The sequence below is a fragment of the Onychomys torridus genome, chromosome 8, assembly GCF_903995425.1.
Source record: "Onychomys torridus chromosome 8, mOncTor1.1, whole genome shotgun sequence".
NCBI lineage: Eukaryota > Metazoa > Chordata > Mammalia > Rodentia > Cricetidae > Onychomys > Onychomys torridus.
This window is the reverse complement of record NC_050450.1, coordinates 73,572,556-73,586,589: the sequence shown is the minus strand read 5'-3', so window position 1 is coordinate 73,586,589 and position 14,034 is coordinate 73,572,556. Positions and strand designations below refer to the sequence as shown.

The following is a 14,034-nucleotide window of genomic DNA, read 5'->3' as shown; positions in this document are numbered from 1 at the left end:
TTAACTGGCACCTGTTTCAACCTTACCAACAGTCTCTGTGAGATCAAAACCCAAAAACCGAGCTAGCATGTTCACCAGCCTGTGATGGCGGACACCTTTAATCCCAGCAGAGGCAGATGAATCTCTGAGTTCAAGGCCAGCCTGGTCTACAGAGTAAGTTTCAGGATGGCCATGGTTACACAGAGAAACCCTATCTTAAAAAAAAAAAAAAAAATCAAAGGAAAAAAAAAAAGACTAGAATGTTCATAATATCTATTAGGGCAGAAAATATCTTTTTTATTTATACATGAATGAAATGTTTAATGATACAGTGATTTAAATGGTAATATTAAAGGAAGAATAAAGTCACTTAAGAAATGAGACCAACCCTTTCTAGGTATTAGGGTATACAAATAATGGAAACTAGACTAACTACTAACAGCTTCATGTCACAAATTCTGCCAATTCGGCATATACAGAATAAGAATTTGACTACACTCTATACCTGCTCATAGTAACAACAAAAGAAAATAACAAAATTAACTTGTTTTATTTTGTTTTACCTTGAAGATAGCATCTCCTCTGTGGCCTAGGCTGGCCTTGAACTCCAGACCCTACAATCTCAGCAAGTACTACCGCAACACTAGCTTCCAATGTTTTTTTGTTTTGTTTTTCTACTCATTATTTTACTTTTTTGTATATGGATCTTCTTCCTGCCTATGTCTGTGCACAATGTGCCTGCAGTGCTCCAAGACCAGACAGAAAAGGGTGCCAGCTCCCCTGGAATGGAGTTACAGATGGTTCATTATAAGACACCATGTGGATTCTGGGACATGAGTCCTCTGGAAAAGCAGCCAGTACTCTTAACCCCTGACCCATCTTCCCAGACCCAAATTTTTTTTTTAACATTTTTCCTTCTCCCTTTGAGAAGGTCTCATGTAGCCAAGGTTGGCCTTTAACTTACCATGTAGCCAAGGCTGTCTTTAAACTTTTTATCCTCCTGCCTCTACCTTGAGTCCTTAACACAATAATGACTATTTACAGAAGGTAGAGATTAACAATTAACGGTTCAGAGTATTCCCATTCAAGTCAGTAATAACACAAGAATACTCAACATCAATGTTCTCATTCAAATCTATGTCAAAATACTAGTCAACATAATAATAAATGAACTTAGCAATATTCATTAATATAAACCAAGTGCAGGGTTGGAGAGACACTTCAGTAAGTCAAGTGTGGGCCTTAAATGCACAAAGCTGTTTTTGATCCCCAGAACCCATGTTAAAAACAGTAGTATTTGGGGCTGTACTGATGGCTCATGGGTTAAGAGCATGTGTTGCTCTTGTAGAGGACCTGGCATTGGTTCCCAGCACCCAAGAGCAGCTCACAACTTCTGAACTTCCAGTTCCAAGAGATGTGATTGCCCCTCTAGCCTCCTCAGAAGACATGCATGTGACTCACATACATGAAACTAAAAAAGACACCTTTTTAAAAATAAAATTAAAATAATAAATACATTTTGGGTCCAAATGACATAAGAAGATGTTAAACCACATAATTCCGAGAAAGTCCTACAAACCACATTGATGGTAATTGTGCTGCTCCTGGTCTAGTGTTGAGAGTACCTAAAGCACCGGAGGAGCAGAGGACAGTCTGACCCTCTGCACACTTCCTGAGAGAGATGAAGAAACTCCCACATAACAGACTTCCTTTACCAGACCATAGAAACCACTGAACATGGGAGATGAGAATGAGAGATGAGCAAACCTGAGCAAACACACTGAGGTCTAGCCTTGGCTCGCTCTAGTTTTCCACAAATGCCAACCTCACATGAGGGTCATCCTAGTCATTTCTTTCCATCCCTCCTTTCCTGTGGAGACAACTCCACTACCCAGCATGTGCATGACTCTACTATGCCTGCCTCTCCTGCCATCCTAAAGCTTAGGACCCGTCACCAGCTTACAGGAGGTTGGGATGCTAGAGGAGAAGCCATTACTCCTCCACAACACACTTGCTGTATTTTAAGGTTGGCTCTTGCTTGATGGCTTGTGGTTTTCTTCTTGACACAAGGTCTCTCGCTGTATAGCTCTGGCTGGCCTCGAAATGGCTTTGTAGACCAGCGTGGCTGAACTTGAACTGTCTGCCTTTGTCTCCTGAGAGCCACCACACTTGGTCAAGATTCTTCATATCAAAAACAAATTAACAAACCTAATACCTTATCTAGGATGGTCTAGTAGGAGACAAACAGATTGAATAAAAAACAAACCAAAAAAAAAAATCAAATGATGAGCAGTATCTCACATATTATTCTTACTACTATGGATAAATCAGAAATTTTCCATCTAAGAATGGATGAGATGACTTATCAGATAAATGTGCTTGCTAGGCAAGCCTGATAACCTGAGTTAGAGCCCCAGGACCCACAGAGGAGAGAACAAATTCCCAATATTTGTCCTCTAACCTCCATATAACCCCATGGGACAAGCATGTGCGCTCGAGCGCTCTCTCAGCTCCCCCCCCCTCTCTCTCTCACACACACACAATCATACAAACAATAATATATAAAATACCTTAAAACATTCCACTTAAAATTTATTAAAAATTGGGCTGGAGAGATGGCTCAGAGGTTAAGAGCACTGGCTGTTCTTCCAGAGGTCCCGAGTTCAATTTCCAGCAACCACAAGGTGGCTCAAAACCATCGGTAATAAGATCTAGCAACCTTCTTCTGTATACATAATAAATAAATAAATCTTAAAATAAATAAATAAATAAATGATGATGAAAGTTTTTTTTAATTTATTAAAAATTATATTCACATAAATTAACATTTATCAAACACAAGATCCAAATTTTGACAAAACTTCCACCAAATTACTAAAATTATAAATTTGTTTTAGTTCTTGTTTTGTTTTTTTGTTTTGTTTTTTCGAGACAGGGTTTCTCTGTGTAACTTTGCGTCTTTCCTGGAATTCACTTGGTAGACCAGGCTGGCCTCGAACTCACAGAGATCCGCCTGGCTCTGCCTCCCGAGTGCTGGGATTGAAAACGTGCGCCGCCGCCGCCACCACCTAGCTAAAGTTATAAATTTAAAGCCCCTGAATCCATGCATACATTCAGGGATGAGAAATCATTTACATACATGATTACTCACTCCAGCACTGTTTATAATAGTGAAGGAAGAGCGAGCCAAGTGTGTGATGGAACATCCATTCCCCACAGCTGCCACCGAGAAGTGCTGAATGTAAACACCACGGAGGCAGCAGATGTAACAGAGGAAGGCGAGACACCAGCAGTGGGAAGCCAGACCTACACAGCGTCTCTTCTGCTGTCCACCCTCCCCAAGGACACATGCAAGTCATAATCGTTGTTGACAGCAGAGGCCTGGGAAGATTAGAAGAGTCGGGAAGTGGAAAGAAACTTCAATGCTGAACCAGTTTCTGTCTTCTGGTTTTCAGCCCGTGTGATACATAAATTCACTGTCAAATGTCTGTGTTCACTTTAAACAAGAAGCCAAATGCCAAGAGACAAGTCAGTGCTTATTTTAAATTTGAACACAAGCTGGGAGGATGAAAATATGCATTTAATTTTATTCTCTCTAAAAATTCTATGACACCAATTATTAAAGCTTTAAAATATGTAATAACCCCAACCAAATTCACTAAGAGATGAGTATTGATCAATTTAACAGCTCTAAGTAAAAGCTAGAGGCTTCAGTGGTAGAAAAACACACAGAGATTAAGGGGACTTTATATAAAGGATTACTGTTCAGACAGTGAGTGATTACAGCAGGTACACTTGGGACTGGATGTGAAAGAACCCGCTGAAATAAAGGGACTGGCTGGACACTGGCTACTTGAGAAACTTCCAGAGGCAAAACCTGTACTTGCAGACAACTCAACTCACACTCCCAGTCCTAACCGCTGCAAAGGCGGGCAGCTCCCAAGAGCCTGGGACAGCACCCCACCCCACCCCCCCGCCGGGTGAAGGGAGGATGAAATGACAGCAGGAGGGCCTTTCCCATGCCCAGGACATCTCACTCTCAGAGTCTCCCAAAGACCAGTGTCAGATCCTTATCATCCTGGCTCCTCTGGGGAACACAACAGCCCCCCCCCGGGGGGGGGGGGGAGGACTGGAGAGCTGGCCATCAGAAGACTCCATTCAGCAGACCAACCCCGCAAGGGAAGCCCCTAAGCTGCGAGTCTGCTTGTGAGTTCAGACAGCTGTACACGGACAGCCAAGGATCCACAGTCATTTAGAAAAGTGTTTCCACAGGAAGAAAACATCGAGAATTACAACATCACTGTTACTAATTTCCAAATGTGAAGATGCTGAAGACACAGAACACAAGAACACCGGGCGAAATGGATGCTGAAGGTTTAATTAAGGAAAGTCTGGAAGGCTGGGATGGAGCTCAAGAGAGCAGAATGCTTGTCCAGAACGCTCAAGGTCCTGGGGTCCATTCCTCGTACTGAGTAAACCAAACCAGGCTTGGTAGCTTGAAGCTGTAGTCCTAGCACTTAGGAATGGAGGCCAGAGGAAGTTCAAGGTCGTCCTCAGCTACAGAATGAAAACAGAGAAAGAGAGAAGGGTGGGGAAGAAGTGAATTGGGGGGAGTGGGAAGAAAGGAAGAGAAAAAAACCTGACAATTTTCAAATGGTAGATGTTATTTTAAACTTGAACAAACACCAGAACACTATAAAATATGCACAAGAAATGTTCAAAGTCTGCATTTAAAGATTCACTGTGGAAGAAGAACCAAAAAGAAAAAACAAGGGGTTGGAGATTTAGCTCAGTGGTAGAGCTGGGTTCGGTCCTCAGCAAAAAAAAAAAAAAAAAAAAAAAAGGAGAGAGAGAGAAAAAATAAAAGCCAGGCATGCAGAGGCAGGAGGATGGCAGCAACTTAGAGGCCTGACTCCATCTCCATATAAAAAATGAACAAACACAAAAGAATATCTGTTCAAGATCAAAATCAAAATATTACACTGTATTCCAAAAATACATAAATTTGTGTTTTATCTTATTACATAAAATTTTAAATAAAGTAAAAATAACTTGATTGTTCAAACATAGTTTACAATGGATTATTTCTGCTTCTGCTACAAATCCGATTTAACAATTAATAATCTGACTTTCAAATCCAAGCATGAGTTAAAATTTAACTGATCCAAAGCCTACACTATTTCTGTACAAAATTAATTACAATTGGACTGCATGTACACAGAGCCAATCCTTGACCCCTTCAACGCACAGTCTGCTTCCTGGTCTTTACATATGCACCTGCTCTGTGCAGACCAATCTGTTAATTCGATGGAAGAATCATCAAGTTTTCAAAGTGCAATCCTGTTGAGACCGGCTTGACTATTTCACACTTCTCAAAATTCAACTAAAGAACTCTACTGGTTCCCACTGGCCTCCTAGAAACTACCAGGAAGCAGACTTGGCCACAACCCAAGTTTGTAAGATGTAAAAGAGAATGGGCTGGAGAGATGGCTCAGAGGTTAAGAGCACTGACTGCTCTTCCAGAGGTCCTCAGTTCAATTCCCAGCAACTGCTCACAACCATCTGCAATGAGATCTGGTGCCATCTTCTGGCCTGCAGACATACAGGCAGACAGAACACTGTATACATTAATAAATAAATCTTTAAAAAAAAAAATGTAAGAGAGAAGCCCTAACTTGAGCGCAGTGCCTCCCACAAGGTACCTACTACAAAAGGTAATTGTAATGACGGGACCACAAGAAACAAGGATCCCCAAAGTCTCTAAATGAATGAGGCAAACCCCTCTCTACAAACTAGAAAAAAGAAATGGAATTTCAGAGTTTAAAATAATGTCAGTAATTTTAATTCTCATTTAATATTTTTATTCTGGATGGCCTGAATAAATACAATTGTTAAAGTGAAAATGTCTACATTCTACACACTCATAAACAGTGCAATATTCACTTGGTGTTTTATGCATATAAATAGCAGCCTGTACTCTTCCTGGGGCCTAATGGAGTCATCGCCCTCTGGTAATGTAATCCTCCAAATTGGAGCGGATTAACTTTTGATATATAAATTGTGTGTGTATTTGCATGTACAATAGAGAGAATGACGTTACACACACCTGCCCCACAGCACTTGACAGAATGCACCACAATGATTGAAATGGAATGCAGCTCACCAAATCCATCAAATACAAAAACTGCTGCAAAGTCCTTTGTTAAACTCCTTTTATTCTAAATCCTTTTAATTCTGTTCTATAACACTAAAACATTTCTAAAAAGCTTAAAATCCTAATAAATCACACAATTAAAGTAATGAAAATGGGCCTGCACACCAAGTCACCAACTCCTCCACCACTCAACAAAATTCCAAACAGTTTGCTTGTCAGAAAATGTTAACTAATATCCCCCATCACACACACCATTGTAAACTCATTTAAACCAAAGAGCTTAAGCTCATAAATCAGCCTTGAGATTTCAAGACATCAACTAGAAACAGCTTCTACCTGAGTCCAAAAGCAGATCCAGAGGCAAATAAAATCCCCACTGGTGATGAAATATTACGCCTCTCCCTTTTGATGTTGAAGATGATGTCCTGCATATAAAGATTTTACACAACAGTATGTCCTCGCTAATAAATTTTTACTGAGAAAATCTCTTCCAGAAGGATTTCTTTGAACAACTCGATTCATTTAAACCATTCAGCTAAACTCTCCTAGAACCTCCCTGCCTCCTCTCTTGGACAAAAGTCTCATGTTGCCCAGGCTGTCCTCCACCTCACTACAGAGCCAGCTGACTGTGCTGTTGGAATTACTGATCCTCTGGCCCGACCTCCCACAAGCTGATGGTACTTTTTCTTTTTTAATGAAATCATTATCTTTAAAACAGATGTCACCAAGTTGTCCTTGAGGTGTTTTACTTATAGATGACCTCAATGTGAGCACAATGTGAGATACTGGCAAAATGTGAAACTTCAGATGATTGTATTGTCAATACATTTTTTGTAGCAGTTTTTTAAACTGTCAGGATTTTTGCACAGTATAATTTCTATTTTCTTACCTGATTATTCATAAATAATCCCCATCATAAATTGGATAGTCTTCTTATGTCTTCTTCTTATCTAAACAGGAGAATGTGTGCAAGCGCCTTTTTTTTTTTTTTAACAGAGAAGACCAGGGTGAAACCTGGAGGAAGCCAGACCCCAGTTTCATGAATCTGGACCAAGCATGAGAGTCAGGACAAATCTCACTGCCCTAAAATCCTGAACCTGAAGATGATGGTCACAAACACAACTTGGCATTTGCCCTCAGTATTCAAAATACAAGCATACGCTGTAGCCGCCAAGGGAACTCAGATTTCTTTCTTCTAAGTCCAGGGGCTGAAGTCAGGGTGCCCTCTATCAGTCCCTACCTCACTCTAGCCCTAGACATCTTCTTGAGCACTTAGCATGAGATATTCACTCTGACAACCAGAACTTCTTTCACAGACTAGACTTGTTAGATGGTCAAAAACACCAAACTCTGCCATTGTCCTTCAGGACTTACCTGATCAGGGCAGAGGTCACACAGCTTCTCCCCCACTGCGGTACAACTAAAAGCCACACACTGTGAGAAAAGGCTACTGTGAGAAAAATGGGCAGGGATGGAGAGAAAAATGTACATCCAACTACTCTGCAGAGTGACTGCCGGAGGCTAATTAGTTACTTATTTATTGCAATTGTCGAGAGAGGCCAGAACCCATGTCAAAGAGGGTAGTTACGAGTGTTGAAGGGGACACATGCAAAGGGCGTCACAACACTAACATCTGCTCATGTGTGATGCCAGTCCTCTCCTGCTCTCACCAAAATGCCACCACGCCTTTGTCCCCCTCTCCACGATGCTCAGTCTGCACCACACCCACTTTCCAGCTTCATAACACAATACTTTCTACTCTCTGCTGAATACTCTCCTATGTCTTTTACCTGTTGGCCAAACACCTCTGAGTCAGAAAGGCCTCTCTGTCCACCATCCTTCTCCACAATCTATCCCATACCCAGGTTTATTTCTTCACAGCACCTATCTGGGCCTCATGTCGCACACATTACATTGCTGATGTAATTATAAGTTCAGCACACCCACCTCTTAACTCCTTGACACTAAGACCTGTACATCAATGATCACAATCGCTATATTCACAGCTCAAAACCACAGGCAGGGGCTGGAGAGATGGCTCGGTGGTTAAGAGCACTGGCTGCTCTTGCAGAGGACCCAGATTCAATTCCCAGCACCCACATGGCAGCTCACAACTATCCATAACTACAGTTCCAGGTGATCAACACCCTCACACAGACAAAACACCAATGTACATAAAATAAAAATTAAATAATTTTTAAAATAAAAAACATGTCAAGACCATCCGAAGAGCTTGAATATAAGCTTCAAACTACCACACACAAAGCTCTGCATTTGCATGCTACAAATTAGGAAGAAATACCATCAGCATTCAGGGTAGAAACTGGGATACCAACAGCAGTTGACTGGGGGGCTGGCACAGGGGTGAGAGACTAGTAACAACAGACATGTAAGAACAAAATCTAAAAGCCTGAAGCCCTCACAAGAAAAATAGAAGCACAGGCTGATCATGAAGTAGACAGAGCATTAGTGAGTCACGAAACATGAGCACAGTCACATGTAGGTGAGGGAAAAAACATGATTTAACATGCTATGTAAAGGACACTATTTATTAAAAGCACCATACTGCGAGAAAATACATGCAGAACACATAGTTTAGAGAGAACCACTGTTTAAAATAGGCAGGAGGGCCAGTGATTCTGCTGCAGAAGATGAGAGCCCTTCTGACTGAGGTCGCACCCCAATAGCCACTGAGTCCCCTCCTCCCAAAGTCCATCCAGCGCTTGTCCCTGTTACCCACTGCACTGATCATGAAGGCACTGGCCACTGCCATGTGTGTTGCCCTTCCTGATGAACACCCTAGGGAAGTCATCCAGCTGTTTCTCAGTCCCAGGGCTGGTGTTTGGTTTTGGATTTGTGTTGACTGTTGATACTTATTTATTGTATAAATATAATTTATCTCCTGAGTAAGGTAACCCAGACTCAGAAAGACAAACATGGTATATCACTCATAGGAGGATACTAGGTGTAAAACAAAGATGACTAGATTGCTACTCACAACTCCACGGAGGCTACTTAAAAAAGAGGACCCTAAGAAAGACACAAGAATTGCCCAACGACAGAGAAATGGATGAAATCTACATGAACAAACTGGACGTGAGGGGTGGTAATTTAATGAAGGGCAAGGAGATCCCAGCTGGACCAATAACAGAAAGGGAGAACAAGGAAAAAGAGACCATGATTAATAAAGACCCCAAGGGAATAGGAAGAAGCAAAGTGCTAGAGAGGTCCCCAAAATCCACAAAGATACCTCCACAATAGACTACTGGTAATGGTCGAGAGAAAGCCCGAACTGATCTACTCTGGTGATCAGATGGCCAAACACCCTAACTGTCGTGCTGGAACTCTCATCCAATAACTGATGGAAACAGATGCAGAGATCCTCGGCCAGGCCCCAGGTGGAGCTCCGGGAGTCCAATCGGTGAGAAATAGGAGGGATTGTATGAGCGAGAATTGTTGAGACCATGATTTGAAAAAGCACAGGGACAAATAGCCAAACTAGTGGAAACACATGAACTATGAATCAATAGCTAAGTAAGGAGCCCCCAACTGCATCAAGCCCTCTGGATAAGCGAGACAGTTGATTAGCTTGAACTGTTTGGGAGGCCCCCAGGCAGTGGGACCGGGACCTGTCCTTAGTGCATGAGCTGGCTGTTTGGAACCTGGGGCCTATGCAGGGACACTTTGCTCATCTCTGGGCAAAGGGAGGAGGGGACTGGACCTGCCTCCACTGAATCTACCAGGCTGAGCTGAATCCCCAGGGGAGTCCTTGCCCTGGAGGAGATGGGAATGGGGAGTGGGCTGGGGGAAGGGCAGGTGGATGGGGTGGAGGAGGGAGGACAGGGGAATCCGTGGCTGATAAGTAAAATTAAATTAAATTTTAGAACAAATTTTTAAATAAATAAATATAATTTATCATTTGTATCAAAAAAATAAAATAAAATAGGCAGGAACTGGGGTCTGAAGCTTATTGTTTAGTTGGCTGGTTTGTGTTTTGTTTGTTTTTATCTGGATTTTGGAAGTTTGCTGCAGACTACACTCTGCATACTTGAACATACTACCCACACTTCCATGACAAAGCTAAGCACCTAGAATCAATACTTTAAACAGACAACAAAAAACAAGCTATTTTAAAATTGGCAAAAGGCCTTGAAGGTCCACGCCTTTGACCCCAGCATGTACCAGACAGAGGTAAGAGGAAACTCCAGGCCGGCCACGGCTACATAGCAAGGCCCTGGTTGTGGTATGGGTCATTGTGGAATTGCCAATTACAACAGTAAGATGCCCCAGAACTGCTACTGCAGTGGCCAATTGTGGGACACTTACACCAGGAAGTAGGCAGGACGTGCTACAACAGAACTGTCATTCCTTACGGGGACAACTGAAAACACAGTGTCGCCCCTGTGGTAGAGAGTGTGACAGTTCCTTAAAAACCAAACATGCTCTCACCATAAAATGGCCTCAGCTTCCTGGATATTTACCTAAGTGATACAAAGACATGTCCACACATGTGAATGCTTACACTGGTTTTATTTACTTCTAACAACCAGACTGTACTAAACATGGATGCAACCAGCATGTCCTCCTGTAGGCGAACACCTCTGTAGGTGAACAGAACCAGCCTTGGCTGCGATGAAATATAATTCATGACTGAAAGGCTATCAAGAAATGGAGACTTGAGGCAAAGTGAACTATATATCATTCAACAAAAGAAGCCAATGTGTAAATACGATGTACTGAATGAGTCCTACCATGAGACAGTGAGAAAAGGGCAAAACTATCAACAGGGATAAAAAAAATTAGTCAAGTACTTAGAATTGTTTACAGATTTACTTTTATTTAAGTGTATGTGTTTACTGGTGCAAACGTAGCCTACATATATGTAAGAAAAGAGACTCAACAATGAGGATGCTATGTAACTCCCATGATGCCAAGCCTGGGACAAAAGTATCACAAGGTCTACAGACAGCTGAACTGCTCAATGGACAACTTTTGGGGACTCTGTCTCAAAGCAACAAGATAAAGGGCCAGGGAAGGCCTGGGAATAAAGCTCATAGGTAGAGCATTTACCTAGATTCACAAGGCCAAAAACAATTCAACATCATCGGGGAAAGAAACATTGCTAGAAGAATTAGCAATATTTGTAATATAGATATTTGGCAATATCTAATAAAATTAAACATACACTTATATGTCACAGCAATCCCACTTCTAAATAAAGACCCATGAGAAATCAATATATGCAACTAACAGCAATAATAGCGGTTTAAACATAACAGCGAAACTGGAAATAAACAAAATACCCTTGAACAGCATGTCCAAACAATGGAATACTACTCGAAAATGAAAAGGCAATTAAAAACTAATATGAAGAGGGGGAGATGGCTCAGCCAGTGAGAGTGTTTGCTTATACAAGCAGGAGTACCAGAGTTCAAATCCCCACATCAAAACTAAGTCGTGGCTGTGGCTGCTGATAAGAGCAGCTTTTGCAGTGTGGGTAGAGCAGCCGAGACAAGTGAACCTGGGAACTTACTAACAAGCCTGCCCAAAAGACACATCCAGCTCCTGATCCAGTAAGGAATCCTGTCTTAAAGGAGCAAGCTGGAGCATGACAGAGAAAGACACCCAGTGACCTTCTCTGGCCACTGTGCATCAATAGAAGTACACACCGGCATACCAATGCACAAGAACTCTACACACACACACACACATTAAAATTAAAATAATGTTTTGAAATGGCACAGCACACGTGATCTCTAAAGCATGATGTATGCCTGCACTCCTAGAACTTGAAAAACTGGGGCTGCAGGATCAAAGAGAAGAGGAAAAAGAAAAGGAGGCAGCGCATGAGAAGAAAGAAGTGGAGGTAGAGGAGAGAGAGGAGGAAGGCAGAGAAAAGTGAAGCAGGAGAAATACTCACAAGGTTGTAACACAATCAGAACTTTATTCCTGAAATGAGGCTCTGGTAGAGTGCTTAACTAGACTCTGGCTAACTACTATCCAATACACAACACTATTAAAAAGAAATAAGTAAAAAAACTTTTAAGAAGTAGAAACCTGCTCCTGTTAATGACCAAATGATAGTTCGCGGTATGGATATACCACAGTCTACCAGTTGGTAAATATTTGGGTTATTTCAATATTATATAATACTGCTATAAAGCTCAATATATTTTCATTCATATATGGAGATTATATTTCATTTCCTGGTTGTATACCTAGGGACAGAATTGATGGGTTCATTTGGTAACTCTATATATAACATTTAAGGAACTTCAAACTAGTTTTCAACATAACTCCACTAATGACACAGTCCCGGGGACCATGATTGAAGGCTGCAATGTTTCCACATCCTTCCCACACTTGTTTTATCCTGCTGTGTATTGTAAGTGTCCTGGGGCATTCAGAGGTGACAGTCGTGGAGAGGCCTTGCTGAGGAGGACAATGACACACTGCGCAACAATGTTCATAAACTCATTCATTTCAAGACAAAAGTTGTCAATGAAGGTAGATTTTATTTATTTTACACTAGCTATTACTTAGGAAATGCTGAGGTTTAGGTTTCATGCCTATTTCACAATAAACAAATATGGATTTTAAGAGCAAAGATTCACCCATTCACCAAGATCCAATCTCCGTGAAAGCATTTCCCGTGCAGTGACAGCCATGTTTATTTGGGTCACTATTGTTAAAAGCCACAGTGATTTTCAGCTGTTCATTACACTTGTTGTCCTGGACTGACATAACCAGTGTACTGTTGTGAGTGTATCTCAAGTCAGGAAAAAAGCAGTCAACGTTTCTCTGAACTTATTAATTAAAAAGCAAACAAAATTCACTACTGCATTTGTGACATTATGTTTTGGGGAGAAGCTTTTCCAGGCAGGGTTTCTGTGTGTAGCCCTGACCAGGCTGGCCTAAAATTTGGGAGATCGGCCTGCCTCTGCCTCCTAAGTGCTGAATTAAAGGTGTGTGTCATCACAGCCTCATGACCATGGAAGACTTTTCTATGTATCTGTCCCCAGGTTAATTACATTCACTCCTCACCAAATGTAAAAGAGACACTAAAGGCATTTTACATCTTCACAATGAAAATAAATACAGACTAAGCTCCTTTTTTTTTTTTAAGACAGAGTTCTCTATTATGTAGCCCCAGCTGGACTAAAACTTGTTCTGTAGACAGAGATCCACCAGCCTCTGCCTCCCTAGTTTTGAGATTAAAGATACCACATCTGGACTCAAAGTGAAATCACACTATTAGGGAAGGGTGCAGTATATAGAACCTGGAACCCCCTGGATTTGGTAAAACTATTTCCCGACAGTAACAAGAGAATAACCCAGAGGCTACTGAGAGCAAGGTGAGATCTACAGTTCCAATGGGGATGTGCACACGCAGCCTGGAAGTCATCTCAAAGCACCAGCAGGGAGTAGAGTTCACACAGGCTTACAATCCTCTCTCTAGATCTCTCCTAGGAAGGAGCATCAACACAGGGTTCAGAAAGGTTACACCTCATGTCAAAGTCCATACCACATCCCACCAAAACACAAAAGGCTGATTTTCTCCTCAGGAAGACTGTTCTCTCAACAGGATAAACAGAACCACCTTAAGCATAGGCTTGAAAAACAGATCATTCCTAAACGACCCAAAGTAGCACGGCTTCCATGCTAGGGACGAAGTGTTAGGAACAAAAACACAATGCTAATGGATGCTGAGAAGTAATCAGAGCAGAAAACATCAGGGAAGCCCCAAATATCAGAGTTCAGCCATTTAAAATGTCAATAAGCCTGTTCCCTCTTCTTTGCAACATACTGCTGATAACTGTAAGCAAATGTCAGTTGGTCTGGAGGTGTGTGTGTGTGTGTGTGTGTGTGTTTAACAGAGTTCATTTGTTTAACCACAGCCA

General features: G+C 41.7%; 1 protein-coding gene across 8 annotated transcripts in view; it reads right to left on the bottom strand.

Moving 5' to 3' along the window:
• Bcas3 (BCAS3 microtubule associated cell migration factor) overlaps positions 1-14,034 on the bottom strand; it is a 502,893-nt gene that overhangs the window by 442,095 nt on the left and 46,764 nt on the right. The gene's annotated exons all lie outside the window — the stretch shown is intronic.